General features: G+C 35.8%; 1 protein-coding gene across 1 annotated transcript in view; it reads right to left on the reverse strand.

Moving 5' to 3' along the window:
* Window positions 1-20,231, reverse strand: part of cntfr (ciliary neurotrophic factor receptor) — a 209,681-nt gene that overhangs the window by 168,256 nt on the left and 21,194 nt on the right. Inside the window, exon 2 of the mRNA XM_087791388.1 lies at window positions 10,252-10,292. The gene's annotated coding sequence lies outside the window, so the exon portion shown is untranslated. The remainder of the gene's footprint in view (window positions 1-10,251; window positions 10,293-20,231) is intronic.

The following is a 20,231-nucleotide window of genomic DNA, read 5'->3' on the forward strand; positions in this document are numbered from 1 at the left end:
TACAAGTCGGTGACCCCCAACTATTGAACCTCAGACTTTCACTTGAAACAGCAGTCAAGTTCGCTCTGAAGAAAGCAGTTCTGAATTGAACACTGACAGCGAGACAAACATGAAAAGCCAAAAATAAAAAGACAAGCAGAAAGCGTGGAGATCTGAAAAGCTTCCATTTAGCACACAATGAAAAACTTTAAACTTTAATGTCCCTCATCCTACATAAGTCGGCTCGTTATTTATCGCAGTTCCTCCTGAAATTGTCTATAATAAAAGGTTTTGTCATATTCTGTTGCCCAAGATATCGGGCTACAAGTTTTGCAATTCATTTTGGGAAAGTAGATTTATTTCTTAATTATTAAATTGAAAAAAGTTGATTATATTCACCTTATTTAAAGCCTAAATGTGTCAGGATACTTCTCTTAAAGACACCTTTGCTTGTGTGTGGTAATTTGTATATTTAATCTGGTTTAATTGCAAATGATTGTTTACTTTTTGCTAAAAGTTTTGCAGTCATTGAGCATTTAACTGGTACTGTAAGACAGTCATGGATAGGGACGGATATCCAAACACGGCACCACGACGGAACTGGTTCAGACAAACTTTAAAAAAACAGAAAAATCATATCATTTGGGTCCATCATTTTAGTTTCACTCGTGTTCCAAGATTTCTGATCAAAAATACATCCAACATGTTTCTTGAAATTTGGGTCATGTCCTTTATAAGTAACACAAAATCAAACACTACATCGCAACTCGTCTGGCAAAGCCCCTCATGCACAACATTTAGCCCCAAAATTATTCTGACAGAACATAACCAAGCGCCTATAACGGGGGGTGTCAAACTCAGTTAACCAATATAAAGGACGAAAAATGTCATAATTCTAAATAAATAAATGAATGTATAAACAAATAAATCAATTACTCTAAAAAATATTACTCTAAAATATACAAATACATAAAAAAAAAGTTGAAATAACAGAATGCATCAATAATTAAATGTACAAATAAATAAAAGTACATACGAGTATAGATACATATAGTTATACAGAGAGAGGGAAACAAAAAGAACCATTTGACAAAAATAAAATCTAACATAATTTATTTATTTTCACATTTATTCACACATTAGGTTATGTTTCTCTATATGTATTTATTTATATATAATTATGTCATTTATCGTCCTTCATAATCCAATTTTGAAAAAATCTCATAGCTGATAATTTGCCTTTTTTTTTTAAATGTCAAAAAAAAAAAGAAAAAAAAAGGAATAAATGAAACCGAGTGGTAGGATATGGTCGAGAGAATAATCTCATTTTCTAAAAATGAGGAGATCTGTGAATATCACCAACTGTAATTAATCTCCTCCAAAGTGAATCCTAAGCACAGATGAATACGTTTCTAATGCGCTCTAGGAATAGTGTTATTTAATACAAAGGGGAAATGAAGGGGCATAATTTCCTCATTATTATTAACGATTAAAGAAAGAAATCATTTGAAAGTTCCATTATCTTGTGCCAATAATGACCCAGCTTCATTAATTAGAAGAAAGGATTCATGCACGCCCTGTATTCTTCCCCGAGAGTAGAATAAAAATGTCTCTTACTTCTGCTGTTATCTGGTTTGCAGTAGGGCTGGAAGTATTACATTTCACTTAATAATTCTCTAATCAGTACATGACAACATAGCAGGAAACTCAAGGAAAGATAAAGCGGCAATTAGGGTAACGTAACTCCTCGTAGATGTTATCTACCTTCAGACATGGCTATTTCTATGTTCACGAGTGAGTTTGTTGATTCTTTTTATGGATTTTTAATGACCTTTTACATGTCGTACCTCTATCGAATTACCCATAAGGTAATAAACACATACTTATGCTGAGGGGAAATGTAACATTCTAATTAAAAATGGAATTATTAACAGTAAAAAGAGGGTGGATGATGAGAGAAGTAAGTTAAGTTATATGAGAAAACATATAATGAAGCGTGTTTTTATTGGTTGTTTCTTAAAGTCATGCAATGTATTCTAAAGCTCTAATCTTACACTAGAATAAGTAAATAATAATAATTGTTCTTATTATTATAATCAATATTATAATTACAATAATAATATTATTATTGATATAGTTTTAATAAAAAATAGATCATTTTTTAATACAAAAAAAGCTCCTTTTCCTTCTTGATAGAAAACAAATGTTTTACACGCACAAATTCTTGCACAAATAAGAATAAACTTGAATTGAGTTAAGGCAACATTTTTCCTGAAGCTTTGTCAACCTATGCGATAAAAAGAATACACACTTAAAGGGAAAAAATGCATCGACATTTACCACATGTTGCATGTGATGGATGGCATAACGCCTCAAGGAGTGGGTGAAAATATTAAATAGATAAATACAATACAAGCGGCAGCATGTTGTGTTGCCAGTCAAGGTTAAAATGCTGTGAATTATTGTTATCTATATTGTTATTATTCCTGGGAACAGATGCTCTCACTAACCCCTTGCCCTGAACACTTTTCTTAAAACAAGCAACTCTTTCAATTGTCATATTTTAAAGATTAAATTATTCATTCAGTATCTGCTGTAGTTTTCAGGGAAACAAATGCGTGGTTGTTTGTGATGCTCGTCCTACAACAGTTGCAGACTAAGCAGTATGTCACGTCCACCAGCAGCCCAAAGATAACAAGAGCTTGTCAGGAATCGATACCTCACGTGAAAAACGATGTGACTTTCAGCCGCTGTTGCCACATCAATCATGTTATAACCATTAGCTCATCTCTCTACGCCGACTTGTGTTTCTCTGGGCCGCCCCGCCCATCATGTGTCCCTGTGTCCACTCCTTCCCTCTCTCGGTCGGCTTTCTAGCTCCGACATCTCTGCCCCTCGTCGGTGCTCCTATTTCAGCCTTCTGAAGTTTCCTAATTGATCGCAATTAGAGCTGCGATGGAGCAAAGGGGTGGGGGTTGTGGCAGACAAATTGAGATGAGGAGAGAAAGTGTGTGTATGACGGACAGACGGGGAGAAAAATCAATAAGTCTGTTTTAGAGCAACTGTTGGCTAAAGTGTCACAGAAAACTAAACACTTTCTCATGATTACATCATTGAATTCATCTCATCATACCTTTTTTTTTTATTTTTTACAGAACTAGTTAACTTTTGTTGAAAGAAGAACCAAAATCAAAAAGAGGTATAAATGCAAACCGTGAAGATGGGTGTTTATTTTTCACTGTTTACTACCTTTTAACCAATTTACACTTGTTTTTTCTGTTTTTCAATGGTATTTTTGTGTTCTTTATTTTGTAACAACAACTGAAAAAGACAAAAAATATGTAAATAAAAACTAAAAACTCCACTGCCAGCATTCTTATTTTGCTAAGGTGAAAATATTTGTATACATCAGAAAACATTTGCTGACGAACTTTTATATAATAGTGTTTCAGGATTGGTTAATAAAAAGAAGAGTAGAAATGGAAAGAAAGTATATCAATGAATAAGAAGAAAACATTATAATACAAGAGTTTAAATCTCATTCTTAAAAGTAGTTTAACATTTTTGTCAGATAAACCAATGATTAAGAAATATTTCCATATTTGATTATTTTCTGAACCTCCTATCTAATCTTTTCAAGCTTTAAGTTAAAGCTCTCATACCAATGTGACTGGGAGGGTGGGCAACATCCAACCACTTCAAAAGTATCAACCTCCTCGATAGTAGAGTATTTGTAAGACACCCGATCTCAAGCTAATGCTAATGTAATATATCTCTTTCAGATCCATATTTTGCAATCATTTATTTATTTAAAAAATGTAATTCCAGGATAAACCTGTCAGACTTCCCACATGTTTATGTCTTAATTAAGAATTTAATGATCCTGTCATGAATTCATTTTTGGTTTTGGTTCCGTTTGCAAAACTTCCGGATCAGCGTCTTGTGGACTTGGTTTCGCCCCCAAACAGTGGTTACAACAAGAAACACTGGAAGCAAACATAGGCCACCCATGTGTAGGTAAGCAATGGGTTAGCTGTCGTCGACAGTAGCTTCATTGTTTGCAAGAGGGTCTTTTTAGTTGAATGCTAAACACTGAGAGGCTTTAGAAACAGAAAGACAAGAAGGGATATTATCTTATATTCTACAGAAAAACAGAGTGAAGTTTTAGGGGGGGGGGCATATAATAACTGAGGTTTAATGAACTCTGGCGTAAATACATTATTTAGCAAAAGACCAGTCATATACAAGTATTGATCTCATTGCAAAGACATATGGCTTTAATGCGATCCCCTTACTCCTGATCAATATGTTACAACATATCAGCTAACAGGACCAAACATCAGTAGGTGATGCCAATCATATTTTCCCAATGAATTTAAAATAGAAAAAGGAAACTGCAGAAAGAAGAAACCTAAGTGTAAAACCAAGAGCAAGATCAGGTCAAATTGCTAAGAGCGTTTAAAGCGGAATACGTGTAATAGAGAGATAGTGAGAGAGTGACAAAGAAAGAACAATAACAATAGCACCAAAGCCTCTTTTATCCTTCTTGCAAACATCCCCAATCCCCTTTTTTCTGCCATTCAAATTCCTCTCTATTGTCATTGCAATGCTAGCATACACCCCCCATTGCCTGGCAAATGCACACACATACACACAAGCACTCATTGACATTACAGCATGCTCGCGCTGACCACCAGCGGCAGCCCCGGTCGAACCCAGGGAGCCCGGCTCACACATCGGTGCTAATCCCCATCAATGGACACACATCCTCACAATACGTGGAGGGTAGTCTTGTGTTTCCCTTGGGGGAATTTGTCATTGTGACCCAAGTCATGTTAGCATGGGTGTTGAATAGCAAGTAGCTTGGCATCAGCAAGTCATTGTTCCATCATTAAAGCAGGGCCAGGAGGGCTTGTAGTGCGCTCACTTGTCCCTTGTCAACATCTATCGCAGCTAAATATGATCCAAGTTCTTGGCTCGTCGTCCTTGCGATCGTCAACGAGCGTGTATGAAATAAGTGTCTTCAGGGACAGAATGTGATGTAGTGTCAAAATTGTCGGGACATGGCAATTCTTAAGCTTACCCCCCCGCACCCCCATCCCCTCATGTCAGCGTTGAAGACGTCAAGAGAGCTGATGTAAATAATGCCTTGTCAATGAGGGCAGGCAACACACAGACTGCCATCAAAGCTGGGAGCTGAATTTATATATATATATATATATATATATATATATATATATATATATATATTATTATATATATATATTTGTGCCATGTCTGCATCTTCAGGACAAGACAGTGTTCTATTACTGCTTCTCTGAGCACAGGAAAGAATATTTTTGCCTGTATATATTTGTATGAAAGCATTAATCAAAAGACAAACCCTGCCCTCTTTAAGTTGTATTTGAATCATCACTTAAAACGATTAATTTCACTGAGAGGAGTTTAATGAGACAACTGAACTTTGGTATGGATCCTGAATATTCTGTTTTCCTCCTGAAAAAAGGCAGTAGGTTTCTTTATTTAAATTGTTAGTGTACAGAGACTGGATGAATGCAATTTACATTTATTTTTGTTTTTCTCCTTAATTAACACAATTGAAATAGGGATGCACAGATCAGACTGTTATGCTCCATGTACCAATTACTTGGCTTTAAGTATTGACTGATACCAATACCTGGGCTTTCAGTATCAACAGATACCTGGGCTTTTAATAATCGACTGATGCCAATACCTGGTCTTTGAGTATCGACCGATACCTGGGCTTTTAATAATCGACCGATACCAACACCTGGTCTTCGAGTATCGACCGATACCTGGGCTTTTAATAATCGACCGATACCAATACTTGGTCTTTGAGTATCGACCGATACCTGGGCTTTTAATAATCGACCGATACCAATACCTGGTCTTCGAGTATCGACCGATACCTGGGCTTTTAATAATCGACCGATACCAATACTTGGTCTTTGAGTATCGACCGATACCAATACCTGGGCTTTGAGTATCAACCAATACTCGAGCTTTGAGTATCAACCCATACCAATACCTGGGCTTTGAGCATTGGCCGATACTGAGATCTGGGCTTTGAGTATCGACTGATAAAGATCTGATACCATTGTGACATTAGCTTTCTAGCCCATCTGTGAGCTAGAACTGCCCATGCTTTTAATAAAAAGTAAAAATGACTACAAATAGAACTATAATATAAGTATTTTTTAAATATTTTTTTAACATGTTTACCAGCCCAGTTGAGAACAGTAATACAATTTAGGTAAATTGTAACTTTATTCTATAAACAAAGTAACAATTTGCGAGGAATGTAAACAACGTGCAAGTGAAAAGATCTTTAAGTAAAAAAAAACACCAGAACAAAATAAAATGAAGTCTTCTGTAAAATACACCTTTTACTGAACAAACACGCTCAATACAAAAAGCCTTCGATATATTAAGTCAACGAAAGAGCTAGATCTACATTACTTTTGGGATCAGACACTTTTTTTTTTTATCCAGAGAGGCTGGATAAAATGTACACTTGATACCAGGATAGGATCGGATCATCCCCAATTTAAAAGATGGCCATATGTTTTTTTAAAACAGACGAGAAGAAAGTACTAAAGTAGGGTTTGTCTTGTCGAAGCTGAGACTTTCCTTTCCCTTGCCCCTATATCCAGCTCTTCCCTGGAGACCACAGAGGCTTACCCAGCCACGCTTAGAGAGATAGAGTCTTTTTTAATGTGTCCTGGTCTTTTACTGCCTGATCGGATGCCCAAGTCACCTTGTGTGACTCCTCTAAATGCAGATGAGCCATGCTTCTCAACCTATCTCTAAGATAAAGCCCAGACACCCACAATTACTTCCTGAACGTTTGCATGAAAGTAAAAGAAAAGGTTATCTGGCCACAAAAAATAAAAAAGGGGATTTTAAAGAAATGTTTTTAAACTTACAAGGTGCAAAAAGACAAACGACAGTCACAACGACAGTGAAGATAAACACAATATTACATATGTAGAAGTCTTTAAAATGCCATATTCCAGGAGCATGTTGGCCCATGAATATCAAAGGATGTTCATGAACATGCAGTGACTTTTTGCTCAACTGCTTTCTCTAACTGTAACTGACATCGAGCGAAGGGCTGGAACATCATCGACATCTGCTCACTCAATAAATTTGAGCTGTTGAACGCCCTTCTAACGTCTTTATTTCATGACAGCATTTTAAATAGAACAACTTACACCACACTTCTCTTACAGTTTACGGACAAAATAAAGTAGGAAAAAAATAAATAAATACAACACTTGTGAATACAATTCAACTCTAAAAAGACCATCTCGGGGTCTGGTGTTTACTGGTACGTGGAGAGATGCTGACATAGTGTGTATGAAATGTTGATTCGGGTGACCAGATGACATGGAGAGGTCAAAACACTCTCACATTACTGATGACCCCACACTCGGGCGAGCAGGGGATGTACGCACTTCTAGGAGAGCGATGACACGCTGCTGTCTACAAAGCATTTTGCTGACCTGCATGCCAATGTGAAAGCTGAAGAAAGATGAAAGGATGGTTTTTGGTCTTTATGAATGTGATAACTATTCCAAATGAACTCCTTGGCTCTTCGACTCGAACATCTACTCAGTAGTGAATGGCTTGAGTGACATCATATTTTTTTTAAATATATATACATAGGTTAACATGGCAAAGACTCTTTGATGACTAGTGAAACATGTGGCACGTTTGTTTGTGTTCCATTCCATGACAAAAGACACACTAAAAGTTTGTTAAACATGTTCTTGGCATCCCATTTTAGCTGTAGCAATGCTAGCAAGACTAGGGTTTTCACTATTTATTTCAATTTTTATTTTTATTTCACTGCAATGCAAATCAATACTTTTTTTTTTTCATTTATAACTCTATGGGTGCAGCGTTGCTCATTTTATTTGGGCTATAATAAACAAATAGTCGTAATTCTTAATGCAAATTTTGGCAACAACAGATATATCAATGTGCATTTTAATTTTATATGAATCAAAATAGAGCAAAGACCATTTCTGGGATTGAAAATGTAAAAGAAATGTGTCTTTATATTTACTATTTAGATTTAAATTTACAATATAAAACAAATTCAAGACACAATAATCCAATAATCCTCCAATTTTTTAGGGGAGGTTCTCATATAAATCAACATAAACATGATACAATAAATAAATTATGACTTGAATAAAAAGCAGTGTTTTCTGCTTTTCATTAATTTCTTAAACAACATAAGCATTTTGTAACATGACACTCAGACGGCGATACGTTTTATTTGACTTGAGTCCCATACTTGAGTGCCAGGTTGTGATCCCCGGTGCTGGAGGAAATCAGAGGGAAAAAAAAGAAAAAGAGAGTAAAACTGCCATCTATTTTTAAAACCCTGCATTTATGTGGAATACTTAACACACAATGTATTCAAAGCAGCTGCTGACTGAGCAGCAATTTGCTAATTCTGCATGCTAATTTTACCGATCATTCAAGTATAAAAATACTTCTTTTATGACTGAACCATGGCTTTTCTATATTTCAAAGCAGACCAGCCGTCAAAGACCTTTTTTTTTTTTTCTGTAAGTAATCTGAGAGTCTTGAGCTGTCAGTATGAATCCATGCAAGAGGCCTGCGTGGAATCTGGATATCTTTTCAAATGTGTACTTGCTCTGTCTGTGAATTTGCTGTACAAGAAGGTACACATGCAGACAAATCACCCATCCCACTGCTGACACACACATGTCAGCACTGCAACCAGATCCAGCCAGAGACATGCTCCTGACAGCGACCCTCAGATCACAACATGAGCAGGTTTGAACACATGGCTGGGACTGTTGCTGGGATCGGAACATTTACCGCACAGATTCAAAGAATTGACTGGCGATTCTGAAATGGATTTTTGGGGAGCAAAAGTGGAAACAACCTTTATCGTTCAGTGAAATGTAGAAGCGTACATTTGTACAAAATGTACATTATTCATGTAAAATATTTTTCACACCTGTTCTATATAGGGTAATTAAAATAAAATGTCAACTTGGAATTCTTCCTAAAAAAACATCTTTGACAGACCGTGTTTTAGACACATGATGCTAGAGTAACATGACCATCTTAGGTACAGGTCTGCAATAATAATATCAATTGCATTGTGACTCATGTAATATTCCAAAGAGAAGATTCATTCACATTTACTACCAGAAATTGATAAGATACACTCGGTTTCAGACAATATGTCAAAAATATTCCTGTCATGGAAATAACTTTATTGAATATCACAAATTATAGTTTTGTAATAGAATTGCAGACTAAAATGTTTACAAAAAGTGTTACTGTGGGAATCATTTTGAACTCGGAACGACTGCAGCTGGTTCTGTTAAAGACTAGCTAGTCTGGCAAGTACACCACTACCTGTGAAACCACCAATTATGGCAAGTACATGAAATTATATGAAGCTTGTTTACTAATGGTGTGAGTATTTTATGCGTCGTAGAATGGCTGCCTTGGTGCTTGGTTCTCTTTTTCTATTGCTTACTATGTGTGTTATTTAATTTCATTCTTTTATTCTGCACTGACTAAACAAAAATGCCCATACTGTGTATACAAAACTGGCAATAAAAGTGCCGTCTGTGACGTCACCTAAAGAAACAATGTCTTTATAATAGCCAAAGAAGAGCAGTGTGTAAAACTGCTTGACGGGCATGAGTCCAGATTTTTTCTTAAGCAATTTTTAAAGGCATAGTATGAAGGGTATATTAAAAATGATGGCATTAATCTAGTTTTAATGAATGTAGTTAAAAAGAAAAAAGAATGTATATCTTGTTTAGTATTTCTAAGATAGTTCATTTCCTTGTTAAAATGTCTTCAAAGTGTAAATTTATAGTAACAATGACAATAAAACATGAATTATGCTTAAATTTCCATTGAATGACTGATACAGTAGAACACAAACACAATTATCTCAGTGTTTTAATCTACATGTAGCTGTGTTCAGTCACAAAAGTCATTAAAGGTGTGTTTATGCATTTCCCCCATTATGTAAATGAAGTGCTGCAGATGAGTTTCAATCACTTTCCATTATCATAAACTTGTCAAATGAGAAAATTGACTCCTTCAGTAAGTTGTGGTTCAATTAAGATCCAATCCATGTTTGCGTCCTGTTGTTTTCCATACAAGCCGGAAGTTACAAGTTGTGTTTCTTTATGGCAATAAAAACACTCTTGTAATTTGACCTTGTTGTGTAGATGTGCCTACCTTTGACAGGATCAACTGCAGGAACAAAGCTCCTCTTCACCCTGGAAGAAGAAACAGATAAATTAAATCTACACATAATGAAGACATTTTCCAAACTGCATAATTTCACCCTGACAGTTGTTATTCATCGGTTTCTGCAATAAGCCTCTTAAGAGTTTCACACACCTCTAACACATCATTACGACTTCTTTGTAATAAGTCAGCAGAGACTTTCATTCAATACATCCCTTCCCTCGTTTTTACCGCTTTCCATCTGCGCTTCATTTTTTCCACCTGCCCATCAGTCAGTGGTCTGGGACAGGTGGGACTATTACACGCTTTTCCTACTGTCTGCTACGCACTTTCACCTACACACAGGAACAGCGCCGGCTCGGCTTCATGGTAACTTAACATCAGCAGAGCTCGGAGTGCTGTAAAACGGCTGTTTGCTACAGCGAGTCACGCTTCTGATGAAGAAGTCTGGTGTCAGGAATAAATGCTCTCACTTATCCAGGGATAAGAAGAATTCAACATGAGAGAAGATTCAGAAATTCAAGGAAGAAAGGATTCATTCAACACTCGGGGACCCAATGGAATGTATATTTATGGGTTTCTGTCAAGTTTATGTATAATGTCATAGTCCAGATTCTGGTCTGGATCAAGTCCAGTCCATTCAGACACACACCCCAGAAAATTCCCTCCAGGATAAAAAGGTTATGGTTTATTAACTGAAGTTCAACCTCACCCAGTTTGAATGATTTTAAAATAGAACGAAAAGCTGTATCATATCTCCTCTTCACATCAAATGTCTACTTTATCATGAATACATTTAAAATTAACATTTTCAGTTTTTATAAAGCCTCACAAAACATGGATGAAACAAGATAAGAAATGATTTTAATACTTGAATAGAAAAACAACATTCCTCGAGTAATAGTTAACATTAGGTTACATTAAGTTACATTTTAGTTGTCAAAGTTGTGTCATTAAAGAAGTAGGTATTTCTTTTTTTTTTTTATTCCAATTTATTACTTTTTTACTCAAAAAATTACTTGAAAGATACATTTTTAATTCATTTCATTTGTTTTGTAAATTAAAACCGCCTTTACAAGGAAAACAGTTATAAGTAAGTAAGTAAGTAATTTTTATTTGTATAGCGCTTTTCCAGACCAGGGTCACAAAGCGCTTGAACAATCATGAAATTAAATGTCATATTTGATTCCGGGTATTTGTATTTTTTTTCTTTTTTTGTATAGATTGTATTGCCTGCAGCTGATACAAAACTCTGCAGCGAGAATTCTGACCTGCTCTAATAGAAGAACTCACATCTCTGTGAACTCCTGTGTTGTTCTCAGTGTTATCTTGACCCTTTAAGTATTTGTTTTATTGATTATTGCTTTGATTGTCAAAGCGTTTTGTGACTCTGGTCTGGAAAAGCGCTGTATAAATATAATTACTAACTTACTTTAACTATCTAAAATATGTGCTGCTATAATTCGCCAGTTTAATCTATTATATTATCAGGAAAATACTGGAGCTGCGACTCTATAACCGACTCCTGATAAAGAACAGTCAAGTATTACTTCACAGAGTTAGATTAATACAACACAAACTACAAAATGTGGACAGATGCGCAGCTTGATAGAAGAGGAAAAACAAAAACCTACAAACTCTATCCATCTATCTATCTACCTATCTATCTAAAATGAACCAATGTCCTTTAGATTAAAAGGTTAGTTTTGGTGTGAGTTTTTAAATACTACTTCAGTTGTCAGAAGTGGTGTTGAATTCGGACGTTTCTTGGCTCCAACATTTTCAATGAATGCAAATATGTTTTCAACAGTTACATTTTGTCAAAAGCTTACACTAACATGCACACTCTTGTTAAAGATTACATTCTGTTTGACAGGGCTGGACGGCATCGCCTTCTGAGGACGGATGACACTTATTTGTCGACAAATATTAGCAACAAATTGCTATCTGAATGCACATAATCAATTATACTTTTATATAATAAAAGCTGTGAAACGTACACTTTCCTCAAAAAGGAACATGTTCTTTTTATTATTCGCTTCATTGTCCCTCTTTTTTAGTTCATATGAAAGGAATTACTCGAGATTAAAAACACCAGTTTTTGGATGGTATTCTCTAGACTGGCAGATTTATGCCGAAAAGGCTTGTAATTTGGCTCTCTGGAGTCGAGAAGAACATACGCCATACCCTTGTATTTCTGTGAACAGATTAGTGAAGCCCTTCTCATCCACATTTTTGCACGCTGGACAAATTAATCATTAGAGGGAATGAGAAACATATAACAAAGGTATGAGAACTCAATGAAGGAATAACTTCAACAACAAACTATCTTACTATAAAGCCTATTAGCGACTGAACATAAAGTTGTCATATGTTAGGAACTTAAATCAGGCCCGACTGATATTGGTCCACACCGAGAAAAGGGATCGATTTTAGTCAGTCTAGTGAAACTTTTCAACTCAAGAACTTATCTCTCGACCTGCAGGTCCTTTCTCGGTCCTTCCTTTATTTCCCCTCCCCTTATTCTCCTCTATTGACATTCCATTTGTTTTCTTGCTTGATATCCTTTAACCCTGCATCTATTCACTTGCTCTCCATTCCTCTCAGGCCCTGACAGCAGCTGGACTTTCTCTGCTCAGCACTTTCTAAACTCCCTATGTGACAGAAAACGCTAAAATCACGTAAACACAACAGGAAAAACAGGGAAAGAACAAGACGCACAAACAAAAGCAAATCAGCAAAAACTAATCCCACAGGCCAGCGTGCAGCTCAAGATAGAAGCTTGACAGCTTTTTTTTTTTTTGCTGGCCAGATTCAAATTATTAATGCGATGACGGAAAACATGATTATGCAGAAGGAAAAATAAATTAAATGGAGCAAAAATAAAACTGAACTAAGCAAATTCAGCAGATGGGGTGCAGTAGAATAAAAAAAGTCATTTTATTACAACCATTTTTTCATTTATATTACAAAATGAATCCTTCCAGAAAATACAACTTTAGGATTACTACATTAATTTATCATACTGGGCAATTTAACAAAATTGAACAGAGTTCATCTGTGTCATAATATTTTTTAAGAGAGCAACACCACGTAAAAAGCATTAATAAGATGACAAAACTGATTATATTTTGCAATAGTGGTGAAAAAAAGTTTCCTTAATTCACGTGTTTGCCAACGATGAAACCCCTATGTGGAAGTCAACAAGACAAATCCAGGATTGCATTTGTAGTTTTTTCAGTTGCTAATAAGCTTTTATGAACAAGGCCAAACTCGCTTTACAACAGGCACAAAAATAGCGGCGGTATGTACGGTAGATGTGTATTTGTTCTGGCATCTCACAAAGAGTGCACATGAACTGTGTGGAAGTTTAAAAAAAAAAAAAAGGATCAGGATATTTAAAGGTCACGAGTACACAGTAAATCAATAAAACTAGTCATTCAAAAGACTTCATGAACTGTAAAATGCACCGTGAATCTAGTCATCTTTTTCAATACTCCACTTATGCTCTGGTGTACTCCCTTTAGCCACAAAGCTATTATTAGTAAGCCATGAGACCACCTTCAGACAAAGCCTGAAAAGACGTACGACTGCGCTGAATTTATCTGTAGACAAACACTAACAACTGCTGCAAATAAACCCTGGATGTATCCAGAGTGGTCCATGTATATCAGTGGATGTAGGTATGGTTGGCCTCTAAATACACCAGGAAGGGACAGAAGAAATCTAGTTCTGGAAGCAAATTCTCAACCCCTGAAAACATTGAAGTCAAACAAGACTTTCAACAGGAAATTTGAGTTTGACCTATTTTTTCCTAGTAAAAACACATAGTTCTACAGTCTAAGAAGATTTGTAAAGAGATCTATTTCGGGGGGAAAAGTCAAAAGTTAAGAATCAAACGATATAAAGTTATATGTTGATATTCAAGCAGTCGTAAATGACAAAAGAAAGGAAAAAAAAAACTGAATTTTAATTTTGACATGATCAGTGCCCACGGCTAAAGTATGTAGTAAAGTTGTAAATATTTGATAGAAACACAACGTATACAGTTTAGATTTGAGTTGATGAACAACAAAAAGACCCCATTCATTTATTTTCTTTTTCAGGTTGGGGGGGCAGGACTCAAAACAAAAATAACCAAGACCTCCCTTCCCAAGAGACCCTCTGCATCTCATCTAGGTAAATATTGTGACATTCTCCGAGTTCTTCCCTTAAAAATCAAGCCTATTTCTACACAGAGCCTCTGTCGGACGTCAAAGCTCTTCATCCCATTTCTGAGGTAGAGCCCAGACGTCTCAAAGAGCGATAGAGATGAACGGAAAAGGACAGAAAGGGAAATTGAACACCTCGGATTTCTCGATCATCACTGAACAAGACCACAAGACACTTTCTAACAGCTGCAAGTATGGACTGGATATTCCATCTTATCATGATGTTCTCAGACTTAGAAAGATCTAGTGACACTTTGAAATCTCATTAAACCGGAAATGAAAATGAAAGAGAAAAATATTTCCAGGTTTTGTTTATGAGATTAGGCATCAAATAACCTGTAATAGAGAGACAGTGTTGCATGGTGTATATTGTGAGTTGCAGATTATCTATTTATGTTGAAAACAACACTCAGCAGATCAACAGAAACTCCCACACATTGTAATGCTTTGACTCAAAGTGCATAAAACATTTGTTTGATTTGATCATCACTATGCAAAACGCTCATATTCGGCTCAATTAAAGAAATAATTAAGAAGTAAGTAAGGTATTATTTATAAAGCGCCTTTCTCAGACCAGGGTCACAAAGCCCTTCAACAATCAAAAACAATAAACAGTTAAAATAAACAAACAAACACAGTAGTCCCAAGAAAATTAAGACAAAGCCTGTAGAAATAAATAGGTCTTAAGATGCTTAAGAGTCAAATATATAAGGATGGATCTGTAGGACTGAAAAAGTATTGCATAATAGGGTTACTAATATGCAATACTTTAGTTGATGCATATTTGCAGACGGTTAGAATATAAACAACATTTAAAATGTATCAAATATCAGGAAACGTTTGAGAGAATTAAAGTCGACCCATTTTCTTTTGATACCGTTGAGTCTCATTGGTTTGCTTTACTAACTTAAATTCAAATGATGGACAGTAATTAATTAAATAATTAAAGTAAATAACACTTTTTATATCCTTCCCACCAAAAAAAAAAAAACTTTGAAAACACTTTACTCTTCTCGGAGAAGCCGATGACAGATGGCGTGCTTGAATGGGTGAGAGATTGACAGGGTCTCCAGGCAGAACCTGGCAATGGGAGATATCTCAAGATGAAAAAAAAAAAGGCAAAATGACTGGGAGATTGCTATAAAGGACGGTTGTGCAGTTGCTTCCAAGGTGTGAATAAATAAAAGAATAGCAAAGGCTTGAGAGTAGATTTGAAATTGGCAGGATAAATGAAGCTGGAAGGACGGGGAGAATGACTCAAGGTGCACCAGAAAATTATCAATGTCTCCCTCCATCTACGTGAAGGCAGCGGTCTGAGATAATAAAAATGATAAAATGGAAAAAAAAAGTAGATGCATACATAAATGAAGGATAAAGCATTACTGACAGTTGTCCTTTTACAATATATTAAAATGAATGTTGTCATTGTGCAGGTGATAAGAAGTACTTAATAACATCCGGTTTATTATCTTCAATATGTTATGTTATCATATTGGGGCTTTCAAAGTATCTTTTCTTTATACATACTTGGTTCACTTTAGTTTTTGCTTAATAAAATACCCCATAAAAACAACTATTCAAGTACCTTTTAAGTTTCAGTCAGTGTCATCATCCCTCACAATGTGTTAATATGTATTTAAAAGAATTATAACTGGCAATTTCACATGTTTCAAAGTAGTTCAAAAGTCAAATAACATAATAAATATTCAACATATTCGCATTTATTCTATTATTAAACATTTTAAAATATAGTTTTACAAATATAAATGTATAAATTCCTGTATTAAAAAATAGCTGTTCGACCATTCCACATTTTCTTAATTGCTTGTTATTAATTATTTGTTTTGTTAAGGACATTTAAAATGGATAAATCAATACTTCTTTTTCATTTTCAGATGAATATATTTTTAAGATCAAATTAAAAGTATTTAATTCAGCAGTTAAATAATGAATCTATCTGTAGTGTAAAAGAAATCCTTAAAAGAAGTGAAGTTATGTCTCGAATATAATGAAAATGAGTCCATAATTGTGTTAAACACTGTAGATGTATTTAAAAAGAAACTTTTTTGCAGAGTGGAAATGGCACCAGTTTTGTTGGCTGACCCAGTTGTAGGAAAAGTCATGCAGCAACTATGGTCGAAACAATTTAAAGTGGTTATCCAGGAAGAGGCAGTTTGGCTCGGGCAATATAGGACTGACTGATGAACTGCAAAACGATGTGAATTTGATGTTCGAAAAAGAAGTTGCACTGGAATAACCATCATGCTACGACACCTGAGGTTTGTTCCGCACGATAAGATAACTGCCACCTTATCAGTGGCTGTCAGGCTCCACTCTCACACAGAGTGATTTCCAAACATGCATCCCTCACACACGGTTGCCTTCGGCCAGAGGAAACATGGCCACGGCCGCAGCACCGGAGGATTGGCAGGTGGTTTGCAATGTGACTGGGATTCACTCGGCAAAAACCAGTTTGTGCTTCAATGGAAATATAGAGATTCATATACAGTCGGAGCAGGACAAGCCATGATTGGACCGAATGTATAAACATACAAACACCTATGGGAACATGGGTTCATCATTTCTCCGAACCCCCACAGGTCCCAACATCCGAATCACCTTCATTACTTAGTTATGGACTCGGTAACTGGATTGGATTTTTATGTTGTTTTGACATCACGTCTGCGAGAGCCACTTTAGCAATTCAACGGTCATAAATGTTAATTAAGAAGCTTTTGCTGCCGGACATTCATTTCCTGTTATGGCTAAAAGGGAGGGTCCGTTAATAATGATTAAAAAAAAAAAAAAAGAAAAAGAAGTCACGTGAGCGGCATCTTTGCATTAGCATGTATGCACATGAAGCGGGCGTATATGTGCGATAACGTCACGCTTGACTGCGTTCAAACAATCCCATGTTTCAAGGACATGTTGTAATGAAAACCGTCCCCGAGGCTCCTCCGTCCTGCTAACGCGAGCCGCGAGCGAAAACACTAACTATCCACACCCCGACAACATATTAACACGGAGAAAGTCATGTAGAAGTCACAGCACAACCGCTTATGAGAGGTGTACGACAACTTTAGATCGACATCACCTACCAAGCTTGTGATTGTGATTAGAAATGACCCATCTTACATCCCGTAGTCTGGGTATGAAAACTTATGTCCTATATCGTCTGATTTATTCTGCAAACTTGTGCCTTGTTCCAAAATACTTGCTAGTTATGAGTCCTACATTTGGAGATTCAACTTTGATAATAGTAAATTATACTTTTGATCAACTCTCGGGTGGCCCGGGGCCCAATTGCAGTCCTCAATTAAATTTTTGCATGGCCATCTGCTTCTGTAATAACACAGTAATTGTGGCTGGACTCCACTGTTAATGGTAAAATATACATATTTCCCACCATCATTTTTTTAAGGATGCTTGATATGATTTTAGAGGGGTTTAAAGACATTTTTTCAAATATATTTTACTATTTAAAGGAGTTTGGGTTTGTCTATTCATATTTAAAATTCATACACAACACTTCTCAATAAGACAAGAATTACTATAATGATAATTTACTTTGTCAGTTTATATCCAGTGTATACAACATATTATCTATATTATGCATCACTATCGTAAACCACAAAACAAATGTTTTTGTAGAGATTTTCAAAGCAATTTAAATTATATCAAATTCATACAAACATACAGTTACAATTTATTTTAAATTCATAAGTATCAATAAAAAAAATACCATGATGGTGGAGAAATGTAATTTATAGCTTGACTTTATATATGACTATGCTCTATATACAAATTCATTTTTTCTCATCTTGTTATTGTAGGTTTTTAGCGTGTAACATGTCTCTCTGTGTAAAAGTCAAAATGAATCACTGCTCTGTATTCACTAAATTATAAATGTATACTCACTTGAATAAACAACATACATAAACCCCCTCTAAGATAATGCAAATGGACATTGGCTATAACTCCATATCCATCGCTCTGTCCTACGTTCACCTCCTCCTCCTCCTCCTCCTCTTCCTCCTCTTCCTCTTCTTATGCCCCTTTTATTTAATCAATTGAGTCATCCCTGCTGCACCTCCTCTCTCCCCCTCCTCTTCCTATGCCTCCTTATCAATCCCAATATACTGTAGGACACCACCGTCTCGGCTTGATGTAGTGCTCCGACCGTGATGATGTTTTACAGTTATCCCTTCTCCTTTCTCCATCTCGAGGAATAGATCCGAGCGAGACCCCCATGTCTATGTCACGGCTCACCGCTTCCTAATTACTGTATATGTTCGCCGGTGAAGTCCGGTCGCTATATTTCATATGGACCCCTGGGATGCTCGGTACAGACGGATGGTAGGAAAACAAGGAAAAAACAACCTTATTTCCTCATGTATTGATGAAGTAACGGCAATGTATAGTAAAACACTCATAGTCCTGGTCCAAGTGGATTCAATGCATCAGTTCAAACGCGTTACTTTCACGATATTTGACAATTAGCCGGGTTTTTTTTTACCAACTTGAGCTAATCTATGGTGACAGTTACCGACGGCTCCACTTTCTATTCCACTCCATCAAACAGTGAAAGGTTAAAATGTCTCCAGACTATGCTTTGCCTTTTGGCAATTATACAGTAATTAGGATAACTTCCTGCCCTGGCAAGTACAGTTAAATGCACCGCACATGCACACGGCGGCTCCTGTCGGGGGCTTTTAGATGACTGGTGTCATTAATGTTGGTGTGCGGTTGCCAGATGTAATATTTCCTGTAGTCATTAGACCATCTGTGTAACCTGCTTCCTGTTATCCCTTTGTGTATTCAAAGTCAAATTTCAATATATTTCTGCAGACAAGTTCCGTGCACTCCCATGTTTGAAAAAAAAAAAAAAAAAACATCTATCTAAACGTCAACTGTGTTTTCTTACCACGAGCACTGTACTTATTCTGGGGTTTTCAAATGACTCCAATCTTATCCGCCTATTGCCCTGGGACACTTCATCCATCTCCCTGTAATGGGCAGCCATTACTGTATGCAGTCATTCTGCCTCTCCAATATGTTAATCTAAGTGATCTTGAACCTCATTTGTGGCAGAGTCAATGTCTCCTTTAAATAAAGTGCTGCATTAGTGCTGCGATTTCACCGCTATTGCACGATAAAACAAATACAGAGCAAGTTCATTCAAAAAGTATTGCTCTCAAAGACAGACTTCGCGAAATGATTGAAGTTTGTTTATCATACAAGATTAATATCCTGCCAAGATGTTTTTACTTGAGATCAAACCTTGAATTACTTTAAAATGTTACACTTGCAGACTGTGAAACTGAAAATATAAACAGAATAAAGAAAGAAAACAGTAAGATGTATTTAATATAGACAATAAACTTTTAATTTATAATTATGGGTGAAACTAATACTGAATGATAATCTGTCAACAAAGTTATAAGAAATATTTATTCAATATTTTTTTCAAGGCAAAATTGTTAAAGATTCTTGAATTTACTTCATATAAATCAATAAATATTTTAATATATTTCAATTTGGTATTCCCTTGGGAAAATTCCTTTGCTAAATTAGGCTATGTGGGAATTTGTTCAAACTATAACTTTAAGTGAATGTAAAATGTGAACTTGTATACCTATTTAAAATATGCATTAATATAAGTCAAAGAGACAATTGTGAGGAAATGTTAGTAAACACGTAAATATAAATAAAAGAATACAAAATGCCAAAAATAAATAAATTGAAAAAAGTATATTA

The sequence above is a fragment of the Callionymus lyra genome, chromosome 5, assembly GCF_982586985.1.
Source record: "Callionymus lyra chromosome 5, fCalLyr1.hap1.1, whole genome shotgun sequence".
Taxonomy (NCBI): domain Eukaryota; kingdom Metazoa; phylum Chordata; class Actinopteri; order Syngnathiformes; family Callionymidae; genus Callionymus; species Callionymus lyra.